This window comes from Delphinapterus leucas, chromosome 19 (assembly GCF_059928025.1).
Source record: "Delphinapterus leucas isolate spDelLeu-1000000601 "Yukka" chromosome 19, BTC_Dleu_Yukka2, whole genome shotgun sequence".
In the NCBI taxonomy this organism is placed as follows: Eukaryota; Metazoa; Chordata; class Mammalia; order Artiodactyla; family Monodontidae; genus Delphinapterus; species Delphinapterus leucas.
In genome coordinates, this window is record NC_143147.1 from 55,235,468 (window position 1) to 55,253,727 (window position 18,260).

At 36.4% G+C, this 18,260-nt stretch overlaps 1 protein-coding gene across 1 annotated transcript in view; it reads left to right on the top strand.

Moving 5' to 3' along the window:
* Positions 1–18,260, top strand: part of TANC2 (tetratricopeptide repeat, ankyrin repeat and coiled-coil containing 2) — a 349,573-nt gene that overhangs the window by 1,029 nt on the left and 330,284 nt on the right. The gene's annotated exons all lie outside the window — the stretch shown is intronic.

Here is an 18,260-nt window from a genome sequence, read left to right on the forward strand (position 1 = left end):
TTAACACAGGGAGTCGAGAGGAGCTATGATACGCTATTTTTTGAGATAGAGATAGTGCCCACGTGAAAGAAACAAGCAAATTGTGTCTGGTTGTGAGATGGGAAAGAAAAAATAGGGCAAAATAATTCCAGGGTTTGCCATCAGCGTGTAGAGAACTGATAAAATTGTATCCTGTGTTGTGTTCCAGGTGTGGAATGTTTAAAATGGTTTTCACCAAACATAAACAATGGTAATTAATATTAGGAAGAAGATTTGGTGTTTTGGGTGTCTTGCACTGTCTTCTCTGCTCCTCTCCAGGAAGAGGAAAAAAACAAACCAAAAAAAACCACACAAAAAACCCACCCCACATCTTGACCATAATTCTGAGTTCAAGATCATTAGGCAAAGGGACGTTATTTCATAGGTGCCCCTTTCTTCATTTTTATACAGGTGAAAATTACTGGAATGAGGAAAACAAAACAATATGGTGAACAAAAGGGATAAATTTTCAGGCATTTTGAGGGTTTGAAGCCAAAAGCTGCTGCAGTGGCTAATTATGGTGAATGACAGTAGTGAAATATTCTTGATGTTGGGGTGGCAAAATAGGAAAAAAAATGAATACAATAAAGGTGGCATAAAAAGCAACAACATGGATACTGTCAGTGGAGCGCTTCTTGCAGCATTTCCCAGGTAGATCATCTCAGGAATGTGAGCACAGAAATGAAATATTAAATATTCTCATTCTCTCTCTCTTTCTGTGTGTGTGTGTGTGTGTGTGTGTGTGTGTGTATATGTATCATTACCCACATGCTGCAAAACATTGTGACTTCCATTTAAGAAGAACATCTGTGTTTTGAGAGGATTGTCAGAACATAGCTGGAATCTCAGAAGTAACAAAAGACAGCTCCATGAGCTATTTAATATAACTTATATACATTCAGTGAGTGTATGTCTGTATAGTATGAAACAAGCAGAAATATCGGCATGTGTTCATTAGGGTATAGTTAATTATTGATGAGATATTTGTGTCTTATGTTACAATTCTTGCAGAGAAACGGAGTTACTTGCCTGAATGTTGTTCTTATAAGAACAGTAAGTAATTTGCCAGATAATTAAAATTCATACGGATTGGCTTCCTCCTGGATCCAGATTTAGCCATTGAGGGATCATTTGCTTCAAAGGCAAAACTGGATTTTCCTTGGTGGTTAATTTTGGGTTTTAGTCTTTTCTGTTGATATGTCTCTCACCTTGAGGCTGTGTTGGGCCTAAAACATAGAGGAGAGGGCTTGAGGAGAATAAAGAGCAATTCTGTTGGGTCTTCCTGTTTTGTTCTGACTGTAAGCCATATGTACTGCCACCCCCTACTGTCTGTAGGAGGAGGTGTCACAGAGCCCAGTTCTTTTCTTGTTATCACTGCCCCCTTGTGTAAGGGAAGAAATTGATAGTTGCACTTTGGAAAGCCGCTCTCCCCAGATTGTTCTTGATAGAGTGGTTATGTAGATTTATAATCACCTATTCAGAGTTGCAGGGCTTTAAACTTACTGTCAGTCAGGCTTCAGGTTTAATGTCTATTTTTAATAGTATCTAATTTTAGCCAGTAATTCGAATTGCTAAGAATGTTTTCAGTATGTTTGGGAAGATGGTACTACTAGTAGTGCTAGGTAGTAATGGCTCACCCTTACATAGCACCTACTTTGTGCCAGTCCTGTTACACAGGTTTTAATCAGTTCCAACACCCTACGAGGTATGTACTGTTATTTCCATTTTACAGATGAGAAACTGAAACACTGAGATGTTAAATAGATTAGTTAGTTAGCAAGTGGAAGAGCTGAGTTCCAATTCAGGAACTCTGGCTCCACACTCTGTGCTCTTCATAAATATACTATATTGCCCTCAATCAAATTAGTATTGACACACATCATTAAAATGCAGGTGCCCATCATAAAAAAGCAAATACTGTAGATGTGGATAGGTCCAAGTAGGTAGTAAGACTCATAAATGCTAAGCCTACAAATACACCAAAAATACAGTTACTTACAGTATGAACATTTCTCTTTAGGAATTTATTTTTGTAATTTATTTCTGGGATTATGAGTAGAGGAGTATCAGTACTTTTTATGGGGTTAAGGTAATATTTGTGATGGAGGTTGGTTTTGGGGGGATCTTTGGAGGTAGAAAGTTTTACTTTAATTTGGTGTGTATGTCTGTGTGTTTATGTGTGTACACGTAGTGTGCAGGAAAGGTTTAGTGGTGCTTTTAAAGAAATAGTATATAGATCTCTGTGTAGAGCTATAGAAATTGTTTTCTACAGGAAAATTATTTTCCTACCTACTTACATTTTTACGATCTCTATTTTAAAAATTTTAATTAATTATTTACTGGCCACACCTGTGCCCCCTGCAGTGGAAGTGCAGTCTTTTTTCTTTTTTTTTAAATACAGCTAACCTCATAATAAACTTTTTAAAAAAATTTATTTAATTAATTTATGTTTGGCTGCGTTGGGTCTTCGTTGTTGCACACTGGCTCTCCCTAGTTGCAGCCAGTGGGGGCTACTCTTCGTTGCGGTGGAAGCGCAGAGTCTTAACCACTGGACCGCCAGGGAAGTCCCTATGATCTCTATTTATTTAAAAAAATAATTAGCAAAAATGGATTAGATGTATATGTACTTTTTACCTCTTTTTTCCAACAAATATTTGCTCAGATTTTTCTTGCACTTAAACATTGTTTTATAGATATCGACTACATATGAAATAATATTTATAAAAATGTGTAAAGTGTAGAAGACTAATAATTCAGCCAACACTTATATACCTTCCACCCAGTTTAAGAAATGGAATATCACCTCCTGTACTTAACAATTATTTTCTTCTCTTAATCAAACTTTGTTCCATTCTGTGAATCACATATGTCATGTAATCAAACACTTCCTTCATTTTTATATACATTGGTTGATAAGGCAATTTACTGATTATGGCTAAGACTTATTCTTGTATGTTTATATATTTTAGTTTATTTAATAAACCGTCATAGACTCAGATCGTGCTCTGTATTTATATTGGTTGATGGTTCATTTTAGCATACTTATAAAACCTAATTTGTTGTTTTCGTCTTTATTATAAAGTTTTACTAACATGGCTAAACGGTAGTAGATTTATTTCCCTCTTCTGTCATTTATTCTTGACTGTCTCATGCTAGCTCTCTAGCTTCCCCCACCCTTCCTCATAAAGGCCTTTGTTCTTTTAGTATTTTCTGAATGACTGTGTGCATTGTTTTGAATGGAGAAGGAAGTAGGCCTAGAAAAGAGTATACTAAACCAGTAGTTCCCAAAGGGGAATTGTAAGGTAGTTGATACTAATTAGATATAAGGAAGAATAAGTATGATTAAAGGAATGCATCAAAATTCTCTCCTTGTCGTATTACTTCCTCTTACAACAGAATTAAAATTGAATCTCTGAGATGTACGGATTGGGCACACTAGTTGAATTATGTTGGATTGTACTTATACATGATCACCAATGTTAGCTGTAATATTTTTACTGATGGTACCCAGATTTTATTTCAAGGAGCTAGAACAAGCGGTTGCAGATGGTTGTTTACTTTTCTAGTACGAGTCTGATCGAGGTAACAAATGTTATAAAATAGTTTGGAAGTTAGTTTAATTATTTGGATTTTTTTTTCTCGGCATTGTATCTGTTGAGTGCCTGTAGTCATCAAATACTATTGTCATTTGGAGAGAAGGCACTGTGTAAATAGATAGTTTAGTCTTTGTTATAATACCATGAAAACTACCACTTGGTTTATTTGAATAGCATCTTTTGTAATAACTTGTATTAGATGAAGATTGTTTACAATTAAAAAAAAATGAGTCAAGGAGATGTGTGTATGGTGATCAAGAGACTACATCATGACCTTGATGAATCTCTAAAAGTCTGTGGAGAGAAATAGGTTACAAGAAGAGCTTAAAGACTTACAGCTATATTTCCCCACCCAATGTCCTTTTTCTTTTAGAGGATATTTTTACCTTGAGTATTTACGATTCAAGATAATATTAGATGGGGCTTCCCTGGTGGTGCAGTGTTTAAGAATCCGCCTGCCAATGCAGGGAACACGGGTTCGAGCCCTGGTCCGGGAAGATCCCACATGCCGCGGAGCAACTAAGCCCGTGCACCACAACTACTGAGCCTGTGCTCAAGAGCCCGAGAGCCACAACTACTGAGCTCGTGTGCCACAACTACTGAGCCCATGAGCCTAGAGCCCGTACTCCGCAACAGGAGAAGCCACTGCAGTGAGAAGCCAACACACCACAACAAAGAGTAGCCCCTGCTCTTCGCAACTAGAGAAAGCCCACGTGCGGCAACGTAGACCCAACGCAGCCAAAAATAAATAAATAAATAAATAAACAAATTTTAAAAAGAGATAATATTAGATGGAGAACAAGGTGTTTGGGCCTGGGTTTTAGAAGGCTAAAGCAGGTTGAGGATGCAATCAGTGAAAAAAGTTTCTGGTAGGGATCTTTCATATTCTAGAAAGCTCTAAGTAAATAATTGTAATACCGTAATTTTTTTCTGGAAACAAATTTCTTTTATTAGGTCAAATTATTTTATTTACAGAATCTTTATAAATCATTTGAAAGCTATGTTTGTGGATGTTATAAGTATCAGGTAAGTTGCTTTTTTATGGGCCACACATTACAACAGTATCTTGTTATGTTCAACTTCTGTTTGTTCTTGAGTAATTAAGGGTAAACATGACTAAGTTTAAGAGGCAAAAGAATTAAGTTGGTGTTAGTCGTAATCGCACCCTTTCTTTACCCTTTCCTTCCCCATACTATTAATTTCTGCCTTTATTCAGTGAATGGTATATCTTACTTCTCAAATGCCTTTCTTTTGATTGGAACTTGAGAGATTCTGGTGTCAGTTATTTAAACCAAGTAGTTGCGTTATAGTGAATAATATTGTTGGTATGTTTTAAAAAAATCTAATTGCCTTAGTAATGATTTATCTGACAGGCTCATCTTATGCCTCCTTATGACACCCGTATTATGTCTACCTGAAGAAGTTTCTGCCAAAATACATTATTCAATTCTACTTTTTTTTCTCAGAAGAGGTATCCCAAGTGGAGAGGTTTTGGAGCACAGCATGTAAGAGAACATTTTTCTTTGTTTGCTCCGGTTTTAGTCTCTCATATACTTATTTTGTATAGAAAAGGTCGTATGAAAAAAACATTGATTTTTGTATATTAGTTTATTATACAGACACGTTATGTTTAAGGTATATGAGCTGAGTTAGATTTGTTATGTTGGAAAAATTGGAGTTTTATGCAGTATATTACTACATTAAATCCTTCACTTAAATATTTATTGACCACTATGTGTAAGTAGTTACCTTTAACTACTGTAATCTTTCAGTTGAAGGTAGACATATCATATTCTTCCTTAAATAACTAAATTTGCAGTTCAGAATTGTGTCCTGGGTATTCACTCTACCTCCAGGAAAAATATAGTTGAAAAAATATTTTAAAGTTTGTCACTTTCCTAAAGTTTCACTGGCCAATGTTGATAAATTTTACTGTCTTCTTTAGATGGCAAAGGTATCATGAAAAGAAAAACAGTGACTTATATATTTCTTTTTGTAAATATTAGCAAGTGCTACAGACATAAAATTCACAATGAAAAGTATGTGAGCAATAATAATGGAAAACTTTTGTTATTCCAGGCAGATGTCTTTGGACCAGGTAGCCATGCTTGTCTGTAACACCATGCTTGCATTATCATATATGATTATATCAGATGACATATCTGATCATAGAGGTGAACAACATGAAGAGATACGGCACCAGTTTTTTATTGCCATGGAAATTCCCTTTCCCCATCAATGGACCTATCCTTATAAGTCGATTCGTTAGTTACTAAATTTGGAAATGGGAGTGGGTATGTAGATACTGTGATTTAATCATTTAGACAGGAGACTGCCTCACATCTCAGTAAATTCCCTCTGCCTAAATGAAGGAAGTCTCTTTGTAGCCCTTTGTTCCTAATCTTGTGTTGTGAGGTCCCACAATTTCTAGCTCTGATTGCTGAAATTTGATAATGCAAAACTAAGGAAGCTTGATGGGTATTTGTACTCTAGAATTCTGTTTCTGTTCAAATTCCATGGAATCCTGTAGAGCTCCCAAAGATTGTGAATTAGGGTGAATGAAGGTAATTAGCTTTAGTAGACACGTGGGATGTAGACTTACTGCACACTCAAATGCTGCTTCAGCGTCAGAAAATCTTAGCTCTTCCTTTTTAGGGATTTAAAGAGGAAGAGAGACTTCCTTTGGAAGCTGTTATTCAGATGTTGCTATATTGTAGGATGTGACAATACTGTTGTTTGGTTTTAAGTAGCTTTTGAAATTTTACAATCATGAGACCCTTTGTATAGTAGAGAGAACATGAATTTGTGAGTTTTTGAATCATGAAAACAGGTTGAGATTATCACTCTGTCACTTACTAGCTGTGTGAGGGGCTAAAACCTCTCTTGCAGGGTTTTGATGATGATGAAATAATGCCAGTGAAAAATCCTTAGGACAATGTATAGTTCTTAATGAATGGTAAGTTTTATTAGGTTTTGGAAAGTGTCCTGGGTTTCTGTTTTTTTTTTTTTTTTTTTTTTTTTGCGGTACGCGGCCCTCTCACTGTTGCGGCCTCTCCCACTGCGGAGCACAGGCTCCCGACGCGCAGGCCCAGTGGCCATGGCTCACAGGCCCGGCCGCTCCGCGGCATGTGGGATCTTCCCAGATCGGAGCACGAACCCGTGTCCTGCATCGACAGGCAGACTCTCAACCACTGCGCCACCAGGGAAGCCCTGGATTTCTGTGTTTTTGATGTGTGCTTCACATAGCTCCGCCCCATAGTGTTTTACTAGCATTGTCTGTCCAGCTTTTCCTTGTGTCTTTTCAGCCTAGCAAGGTATTTAAAACAAAACAAAACAAAACAAAAAAACCTGTGGTAATTTGGCTACTCATTAATTTTGTGCTTTGAAATTTTCTTTTATGAAGGATTTGATGAGAGCTGAGAGAAAAAGTTCTTGAATAACTGTAAACTTAAAAATATAAACTCTTAGGCAGACTCCTAGTATGCGTTTCTTTTTGCACTATTTCCGTTTAAGTACCACAAACTTGCGAAAAATTAATTTTTAATTTCCTCTGTAAAATAGCAAACCTCAGCACTTCTTGAGACATTGAGCCCTTTGACAATTTTTTTTTTCAGTTTGATCATGTGAATATTTTCTACTTTTACAGACATTTCTCATTTTTGTGAATAACTGAAGTGTTCTCTGTTTGATAACTTTATCCCCCACTCACCCACCACCATGCGCCATGTTGTTAGCTTTTTGTAATTTTTCTTTTTAAAAAATTTGTGACAGTCATGGTGGTTGATTGTCTTTTGTGATCTACTTAATAAAAAGGACTTGTCTATTTACAGTGTAAAATTATACATCAAAAGAAGTTTGCCCCTCTTTCTTTAGTATAACAAGCTAACTATCAAAATCTCACTTTCTTCCCAAGCTTCAAGGATTTCTGTAACATTTTGCCGATTTCTGCTAATCTGTTTACATATCATGTGAATAGTAATTCACCGACTATTTTTCTTTAAATGGACGTGACTCACTTTATCTTAGTTTTATTCTTGGTCGTTGTAATATCCATGAACTGATCAGTTTGTGCTAGTTGTAAGATAAAAACTAGTTCATCCTGAAGACATCTTGCTTTATAAAGACCACTTATATGCGACTTTGGTTCCAGATTGGATTGTTTTGTATTTTTAATCATTCTTTTTTTTTTTTTTTTTACCTTTTTTTAAAAAAAATTATTTATTTGTATTTATTTTTGGCTGCGTTGGGTCTTCGTTGCTGCGTGTGGGCTTTCTCTAGTTGCGGCGAGCGGGGGCTACTCTTCCTTGCAGTGCGCGGGCTTCTCATTTCGGTGGCTTCTCTTGTTGCGGGGCATGAGCTCTAGGTGTGCAGGCTTCAGTAGCTGTGGCACGTGGGCTCAGTAGTTGTGGCTCACAGGCTCTAGAGAGCAGGCTCAGTAGTTGTGGTGCACGGGCTTAGTTGCTCCCCAGATGTGGGATCTTCCTGGACCAGGGCTTGAACCCGTGTCCCCTGCATTGACAGGGGGATTCTTAACTTCTGAGCTACCAGGGAAGCCCCAGGATTGTTTTGTATTTTTAAGTAAATGAACTTCATAATGATTCCTCTCCTTGTTTTAGATAATATAATTCTATCTTGTCTTTGGATGTATTAAAGGTAGCCATTTATTAGTTGTTAACAAATGTTAATTTGTCATTAATTATAGTAGGTAATTGGTATCTCTCCCCTTCCCCCCCACGCTTCTGCTTTTTTAAAAAAATTACAAAAGTATTTCTCCGCTTGCAGCCACTAAAATAACCAAACCAGGGGTGAATAAAGAAAAAAATAATATTTTCCTTTCCTTCTCCACTTTTACCTTGTTGGTTTAGCCAGCATTAACGAACACTTTGAGTGTTTTTTACCATCTTTCTCTTTGCTCAACAACCTTTAAGCATATATATATATATACATACACACACACACACACATATACACACACAGGCTTTTTGTAACTTGCTTTATTTATTTAAGAATATGTCATGGCTGTCTCCAGTTTAGTAAATGGAGCTCTAATTAATTTTAAAAAGCTGAATAACATTCCATAGCATACTACACCATAATTTAGTCTGTTGTTCTCCAACAGATGGATACTATGATTGTTTTCATTTTTTTTCTATTATAAACATCAGTCCAGTCTTACTCATAAGTAGACAAGCAAACATTCTAAATAAAATATTAGCAAAATAAATCCAGCAGTGTATATAAACGACAGTATATTCCAGGAAGGCAAGGACAGTTAAATATTAATGTAATTTGTTATGTTAACAGATTTTGAGATTAAAAACTGTATGGCTATCTCTTTCTTTTGGGGTGAGTTGGGGGACTTTGTATTGTATTTATATAAAACAGCAAAAGGAGATGCCTGCAGACAGTAGTCTAAGTTTTGTAGAATTCTTTGATCCTCAGAGTTGATAGACAAAAACCTTTTTTTCTGGACTCTTTGGGAGGACTCTGTGGGACCTGGGCTTTGGCTCTCACCGTTTGGTTGCTAAAGCTGGTACTCTTGACAGTATGAAAATAAGCATACTTCTAGAAGCTGGGATGGATGTTATGGGTGAGCCTGTCCGATTTAGGGCTGGCACTTTTTAAGATCTTGTATTTGATTACTTTGGGCTTAATGAGCACCTCATTGGCCTCTGTACAGGTGCTCAGTGTCTTGAAAATGTTGGCCTGAATCTTTTTGAGGCCTTTCTTGTTGTGCTTGTTGGCAAAATATACATTCCTTAGGATCTACGTTTCCTGAAGTCATTTCTAGGACTGGTCATATATGATATTGTTATTGGATTTGGCCACATCTCTACTGCTAGCCACAACTCTGGTAGCGGTGAAGACTGGAAAAAAGAGACCCATGACTATCTTAATAGGTGCTAGAAAAATATTTGATAACATTTTGGAGTAATTTCCTCAGAGTGTATGTGGCATAATTTCTGAATCCTTGCTTAAGTGAAGATGCCTTTCTTTTGATCAGTAAAGGGTATCTTGGCTGGATATAGTGTTCTTGGATCATAATCCTTTTTTTTCCTATATAGCGTAGGCACCTTATACCACTGTCTTTAAGCTTCTTGTGCAATAGATAAGTCTGACGCCAGTCTGATTCTCCTTTCTTTTTAAGTATCAATAACTCGTTCTTTATCTTCTACACAAAAAGTCTTGCCTCCTTTATGTGCCCTGAGATCATCAGGTCTAACCTCATTATGCACTTTATCCTTTTTATATCATGAGAAACTCAGTATTGCCAGTTCATCCCTCATTTATTGGAGTCTAATTCCTGTCTGTATAGTTCTGTATTTCTTCCTTTCTGACTCCAGTTCCCCCCCCTTTTTTTTTCTTCTTATTCTTTAATGTTTAGTGATAGTAAAATCATTTTGGTCATTCTGAGTTGATATTCTCAGGTACACATTGTGCACTTTCAAAATGTAGTCTCAAATATTTTTTTATTTCATAAAAGTGTTTTTGAATTATTGTTTTGACTGCATTCTGTTCCTTGCTTTGATTTTCTTCTTCAGGAGTTCCTATCAGCTGTATGTTCAATCTTCTTTGCCTGTCTTCAGTATTTGTCACTTTTTCTCAAATCCTTTTTATCTCTGTTTTTGAGTTTAAATTTTTTTTCTTTTTTACCTTCTATTTTTCTTAAGGGACTGTCTGTTTTTATTTACTCTTGTCTTCATTTCTGGAATGTGTCTTTCCTTTATTTTTAATTCTTACCTGAGTTATGAGTTTTTATAGTTCTTATATTTGTTATTCTTTCACGTTATGTCATTTTCTTAAGGTCTTTTAGCTCATTCTGAAATAGCATGTTTTAATTTTGATCTGTTATGTGGGCATGTCTTTCTGGCATACTTTCATTGTCTGCAGGGATGTTATTCCACTTCATGTTCTCTCTTTTCTTGTAACAACTTTATATGGGATTGACCTTGATACGTTTCTGTGACTCAGTTTTCCTTGAACTTAGTTAAATGAATCTTTTAGAATGTGGCTGGGTTCAGGAAAGCTGCTTCTTTCACTGAGCTTTTTCTTCTCTTGTTTTTGTGTAGTGTTAAAAAAATGCGGCAGCTTGCTTTCCGAGATTTCCTGGCTTTATTCTCCTCCAGTAGTTTCGTCTGGACCTTCTCTTTCTTTCATCTCTCTTGCCTGATCTCAATTTTCATCTCTTTATGATTGTGAAATGCTTCTCTGTGCCTTCTGGGTCTCATTGTCAGTCATCTGCAAAACTCCCTTTTATCTTTAACCTCTTCTCTAAATATTACTACCTTCTTGCTCTGACTGAAACTTAGCCCTCCGCTGAGGGCACTTACTTCTCCTGGAGGGTTCTTAAGTGGTGGTTCCTCCTGGTGAGGTGGGTTAAATATTCTCTTTGCTTTTTCATATTTGCTTCTAGACTTCTTCTGGACTCACTGCTAGTTTCCTACTACTCCAGCTGTAATTATTGACGATTTCAGTATTCACGCACATGATCCTTCTGATATTCTGGTCTCTTGACTTCCTCTCCTCCACTCAGCCATTCACTTCTATGGCATGTCCTGTGCAGATGTTTTTAAACTCTCAGTGCATCTGCATTAACTGGAGAGCTTTGACAAACTACAGATGCCTAGAACTTACTCCCAGAGAGTCTGTTTTGCCTGGTCTGAGGTGTGGCCTGGGATAATATTTTTAACAGTTTTCCAGGGTGACTTTAATGTGCAGCCAGGATTGAGAGACACTGCCCTAGAACTTGTTATTACCCCAAAACTACAAGTTTCTATAATATCAATTTCTGGCATTTTACTCTCCAATTACCACCTACATTTTTTCAGGCTTATTTCTTCTAGTACCCAACAACCTTAATTCCTTGATCTCACAGGGACCTTTTAATTTACCACCTTTTCAACTGCTCTTCAATGCATTCATGTTCTCACTTTTTTTTTTTTTTTAAACTAGCTGAATTCCTGTAGTCCATCATTACAATTGCTCTCCTGCCTCTACCTCAACCCCCTTGATTTGACCTTTTTTCCTTGGATGTTATTGCCTGGTTAAAACTAAGTCTACTTATGTTACACCTGTATACTTGTAGCTGAATGTGGCTGGAACAGAACAACTGTGTTGACTTTAAATTCTTGGCCAGTACCAAATGACTTTAAATTCCTTGCTTAGTGCTGCCAAGCTGTCCTACTGTATTATGCTAGTTCTTCCATACTCCTATTCACTTAGATGATGCTATCCTTCCCTTGCACCCAAATTTTCCACATTTCTCTCTTTCAGCTTGTGACTTTGCTTTCTGTTTTACTAAGAAAACAGAAATAATCTTCTTACCACCTTCATACCAATGTTATTGTGAATTAATTGTCTTTTCTTCTCTTGAAGGCCATTCCCACCAATTGTCCATTAGAGCTCACCCCTTCTTGCCTTCTCAAGGACATTCTTCCTGTAATTCTTCTCTATCTCTCCTTTTCTGGATTGCTGTCAACAGAATAAAAACATTGTATTGATAATTCTTTCATCTTAAAGGAACTCTCTCTTAACCTTACTTCTCCTTCCAGCTACCGCCCCATTTCTTATCTCATTTATACCAGACTCCACAAAAACAGTTGTCTTTGTTCACCTTATCCAACTCCCTTTTTTACAGCTTTATTGAGGTATTATTTACATTTAACAAAATTCAGCTATTGTAACAGCATAATTCAGTGATTATTGGTAAATTTATAGAGTTGTGCAGTCATCACCACAATCCAGTTTTACAGTGTTTCCATCACCCCCCAAAATTCTCTTCAGCCCATTAGCATTCAGTCTCCATTCCCAGCCCCATCCCTAGGCAACAGAAAGATCTGCTTTCTGTTTCTATAAATTGGCCTTTGGGCATTCATATAAATGGAATCATACAATATGTAGTTTTGTTTTATACTGTGCAGTCTTTTGCTTCTGTCTTTTCAGTTAGCTTAATGTTTTTGAGGTTAATCTGTGTTGCGCATGTATCAGTACTTGATTTTTATTGCTGAATATTATTCTATTGTATAGACATACTGCGTTTTGTTTATCCATTCACCAAATAATGGACATTTGGATTGTTTCTGGTTTTTGTTTATTATGAATAGTGCTGCTATAAACATTCAGGTACAAGCTTTGAGTGTGGATATATGTTTTAATTTCTGTTGGATAGATTCCTAGGAGTAGTCCCCATTTTGTTTTATATCCTTTTAATTTTTTATTTGCAAATACTGGTACTTCATATACCTGTTTGGGCTGCATTTTTTCTTCTTTGTAGTAACTACTTATTAAAATGTGTTTGTGTACCATAAACATGTCAAAGAGCTTATAATAAGATATGTATAGGTGGGGATATTACAACAAGGAGAAATTATTATTTATACTGGGAGAAAAGCCGAAGTTCTCTTCTCCTCCTCCCTTCCCCACTGCCAGGATTCAAATCCCGTGGACCCCAGTGATTATAATTTGGTTGGGGAAGAAGGTTTGTCTTAAGGAATAGTGGGAATTTCCTTCTCTCTCCCAGTGGGAAACTTTGGATGTCAGAATAATTAAACTAAACGTATCCTTTCAGAAAATATTTATTGAATTTTACATGCCAGACAATGAGCTACATACTAAAAAATTTTAAAACATTTTCTCATAGTATATAGGGAGGAAGTGATTACAAGCACAGGTTTTGGAGTTTGACAGATTTGAGATCACATTCTGACTCGTTTTAGTTGCTAGGTGTATGATTTGTGGCAAGTTATTTGACCCATGGAAGCCACAGTTTTCTCATCCTGTAAAAGACTCGTTTCATAGGATTTGGGGGTTAAATTAATGCACCTAAAGTGCTTAGCCCAGTTTCTGGCATATAGTAAGCATTTCAATAATTATTATCTGCTGATGTGATGAGGATGAAGGTCGTCATCGACCTTTAGTAGGGAGTAAATACAGTGGAGGGAAAGTGAGCTTTTTTTGAGGGGTGGGGTAGGGACAGGAGACTAAAATGTAGAAACAAGAGAAGTAACATGATTAAAAAAGCATGTTAGGAAGATTGATATTCTCCATGGTTTTTATAGTCAATATAGTAAATCTTTACTAAACACAATCTTTTTGATTCACCTGTGGTATTTTTGTTTGGTGAGAGCAGTAATTTTTCTTGCAAGATAAGGGACAACTGTCTGGGAAATCAGATTACTTTGGTCTCAGGATGTCTTAGATGGGACCTACTTTCTTGCTCTAATTACTTTTTTGTAGATTTTCCTTCAGCTTTCCTCATATTATACTAACATTTAAGCTTTCCTCATACTATAATGAGGTTTTTTTCTGATTGTATGTTGAGAACAGCAATGGTGTTCAGGTGTAAGAATAATTTTTGAAGTTTAAATGCAGTTGATGTACAGTGAGATTTTGTATTAAGGCATAGTAACAACTTCTTTGGGTTGTAGCTCCAAATAGTCAAATCAGGAGTTTGGAGGAAAATAAGGAAGGGAAATTTATTTTAATGGTATGTAATTTGGGCTACATAATTAGGGCAAATATAATAAGGTGATTCTCGGTATGATTTGGATACCCCAGATTTACATATGCAGCACACAGGCGCAGCTCTGAAGTTCCTTTCAGAAGACAAAAGCAGTGCCAGCTCCACTTCTTCAGCGTGCCCAGGAACCGAGCATAGAGACAGAAGGAAGCAAGGTTAATTGTCTGTTTCCTTCAGGATGGAAAAAAGGATTCGTGGTTTCTCTGTAAACTTTCCCTTGAACTTTATTTCAGAGAAGCTATAAAAAATTATTTTACTTGTGCAAAAGTCTAGTCTGGGAAGGTGACTTTTTTTTTTTTTTTTTTTTGCGGTACACGGGCCTCTCACTGTTGTGGCCTCTCCCGTTGCGGAGCACAGACTCCGGATGCGCAGGCTCAGCGGCCATGGCTCACGGGCCCAGATCCCATGTGGGATCTTCCCAGACCATGGCACGAACCCATGTCCCCTGCATCAGCAGGCGGACTCTCAACCACTGCACCACCAGGGAAGCCCGAAGGTGACATTTTTAAAAAGTAGAAATAGGCAGCCAGTGTAAGAGGCATATTATAAATCAAGAATTAAGGGGTTTACTAAGTGTCCATCATCAGATGCATGGATAAAGAAGATGTGGCACATATATACAATGGAATATTACTCAGCCATAAAAAGAAACGAAATTGAGCTATTGGTAATGAGGTGGATGGAATGGTAAATGGAATTTAAGAAAATTTAAGGAAAAAAAAATGTCATGAAGAACCTAGGGGTAAAACAGGAATAAAGACACAGACCTACTAGAGAATGGACTTGAGGATATGGGGAGGGGGAAGGGTAAGCTGTGACAAAGCGAAAGAGTGGCATGGACATATATACACTACCAAATGTAAAATAGATAGCTAGTGGGAAGCAGCCGCATAGCACAGGGAGATCAGCTCGGTGCTTTGTGACCACCTAGAGGGGTGGGATAGGGAGGGAGGGTGGGAGGGAGACACAAGAGGGAAGAGATATGGGAACATATGTATATGTATAACTGATTCACTTTGTTATAAAGCAGAAACTAACACACCATTGTAAAGAAATTATACGCCAATAAAGATGTAAAAAAAAAGAATTAAGGGGTTTAGAAGTGATGATCAGAAGGTTTGGGAAAAATTGATGATGGTTTATATCCTCAATTAATACTGATTTTCATTGAACACTTTAATGTTTATTGATCGCTTAGTAGGTGCCAGATTGTGCTAAGTGCTTTACTTGCTTTAGTTCCCTTAATTTTCACAAGTGATTGGAAAGGTACTTTTCTGTTATTAGCCTCAATTTACAGATGGGAAGCTGAGGCTTTGAAACGCTAATTAGTTTGCTCTTGCGCACAAAACTAGTAACTGGTGATGGGGGCTGTCCCCCAAACCCCAATTCTTACGATTACACTATTATAATTATGTCTCTTATTTGTTTTGTATGAGGATTTCAGGACAGATATTGGGAAACTTGATTTCTATTACTGGTTCTGACTTGGTGAAAATTCTGGGAAAATTAAGCAATCTGCTCTGCATCTTCTTCTGAGCCTTCTTCTCATCAAACTTGGCCTCCCTTCTGGTATCTTCTGCTTCCTATGTCTGTCAGTTTCAGAAACCAGAGACTGGTACTGGCATTATCCATAAATGTCCAGACAGCTGGAAATAGGGTTGAAGCCAAGTAAAGGTGTCTATAGCATTTTTGGAATTTTGAAGATGATTTGATCAGTTGATTTAACTATGTCCATATTTCATGATGAAATCATGGAAAAACTTGCCTTGGAAGACAGATACCTGATAAAAGTAGTTAATTTCTTACTACAGCTAGTCATCATTATTGTCATCCCTGGCATTAACTGTTCTGGTCAACAAACGTTAGTGTTCTTGTGGGTAACTTATTTTGATCTCCTTAATGATAATGACGCTATTGTATTAATAGCTTACAAATTATGAGTTTATTGACAGGTTTTTGGTTTAGGTTATTGCAGTGTCTGAGTCACTGCTTGCTAAGGATGTTCATTAGGAAACTAAATTGTTTCCCATCCTCAACACCCTAAAAATTGAGATTTGAGTATTTTCTTTCTTCCTTCCTTCGTTCCTCCCTCCCTTCCTTCCTTCCTTTTTGTATTTGGTGAACAGAAGCACTTATTTAGTCAGTTCTGCTATACTGCTTGTTTTGAGAATGTGAATTCTAATGTGATTGATAGACATTTACCAACTACCTCAGTTTACCTTGTGTGTTGAGTTATACCCATCCACATTTGGTGTTACAACTTTATACTTGGTATCTGATAACCCTCCTTCTGCCACTTTACAACTCACAAGTTGCAACCCTCTGACATTCACTTCCACAAGCAAATCTCAGGTGTTTCTCAAGGTAAAGTACCATATTTATTGTGGTATTTATTACTTAGCCATTTGGTATGTGTAAAATTGTGTTTGTTTTTTTCCCATAAGTGCTCTGGTTTTTATTGCATAATTGTGCATAGAATTGTAGGATGGGTTTTCTTATTATGCAAGTCTATTATTTTTATAGTTAAATATTTTGTATCTACATTTTTAATATGTCTAGAATTTATTTTTGTATATGGGTAAAAGTAGGAATGAATCCATCCATCCCTCCCACCCCCTTTTTTTCCTTTAATGGCCAGCCATTTGACCCAGCATCTACTGAACCTCTTCCTCTTTTGCTCTTGCCTTAGTCTGACATTTTATCTTTATCCTATACTTAATTTTGGGGGGGTTCTCTCTGTACCTATAACAATAAATTATTATTTTAATTATTAATGCTTTATGTCAACTGAAGCTTTGTCTCTGGATATCTATTGGGAATTAAAATAAATTAATGTATTGGTATAGATGGATTCTTGTTCTTAAAAGTCCTATTAGTGTTTTGACACTAATAAGAATGTTTAACTTTGTTTGACAATTAGTGTCTATAAACTGCCCTAGAAACCATCCTTAGGTCTAAAAACCATGCTTATAAAGATAATGATTTTTGTGATTGTATTTTTAAGATAGGGGATATGATGAGAGGATGTTACTTACACTTTTTTCTTTAAGTATTTTTTAACCCCTAAAAAATTATGTCAGTAAACCAGCAGAATAGTTTTAATTAGGATTATTTTCACACACTATCTAAAGGTGGGTAGATAAGCATGTGAAGTTTTTTGTACTACCAGGCATTTTGTGAATACCTCTATCACTGAATTTTATAATAAGCCATTTATAAGGTTTCTTGTTCACCTATTGGCTCTACGTTTCTTGAGGGCAGGACAGTGTTGCTATCCTAGTATCCAGCATGGTGCTAGGCACATAGCAGACACTTAAGAAATGTTTGTTTACTTAATCCTGTAAGTAATCTCTCCCTCTTGTAAATTCCCATTACATTTTGTATTTCTCTTGTGATACCTATAGCACCTTCTCTCTTGAATTGTGCTTGGGTTCACTTTTCCTCAATTCTCTTTACCTGCCTGGATGCTCCTTTTAGGCAGGAACTGTTATTAACCTTTAAAAAATTTCCTCCAGTATCTGTTCAAGGCCTTATCTTAGCTCGTTCATAATAAAGATTGAATAAATAGTAGATCAAAAGACACTTTATTTAAAAAATTTATTTCTAGGTTACTACTAGAAAAAGATTAGAGGTAGCTTTGGAATCTGTATGTTACGTGTTTTAGAAGTAGAGAAGTATTCCTAAGCCCAAGAATATAATTTGTAAAGAATTTTAGCTAATGTATGTTATTAAAATAAAGTTTCTGCTGTGTGTGTATATGTTTTGGTTGTTTCTTGATGTTATTTATAAGAATGCTTAGTGCCTGGACTTTGCCTCTAAAATAGTTTAATTTTAACTTCACAGGCATGCTGGACCGGTTCATTATATGGTTTGGAGAAACCAAGGGAAAGCAAATGATGCAGGGAGTGGTAGTGACAGTTCTGTAAATACTCTTCTTTTCATTTGACCTTTTACTGAACTGGTAACAAAACAGTTCTCTAATGTAACTTAAAATTTTTTTGTTAGAAAATGGGTATATTAAGAAGGATCTAAACTTTTAAACTTAAAAAAATGATTTTTAATTTTGGGGGTATATATGTCACTGGGTACGCATTGAAACAATGTAGGTTGGTGGGATAACTGAGGAG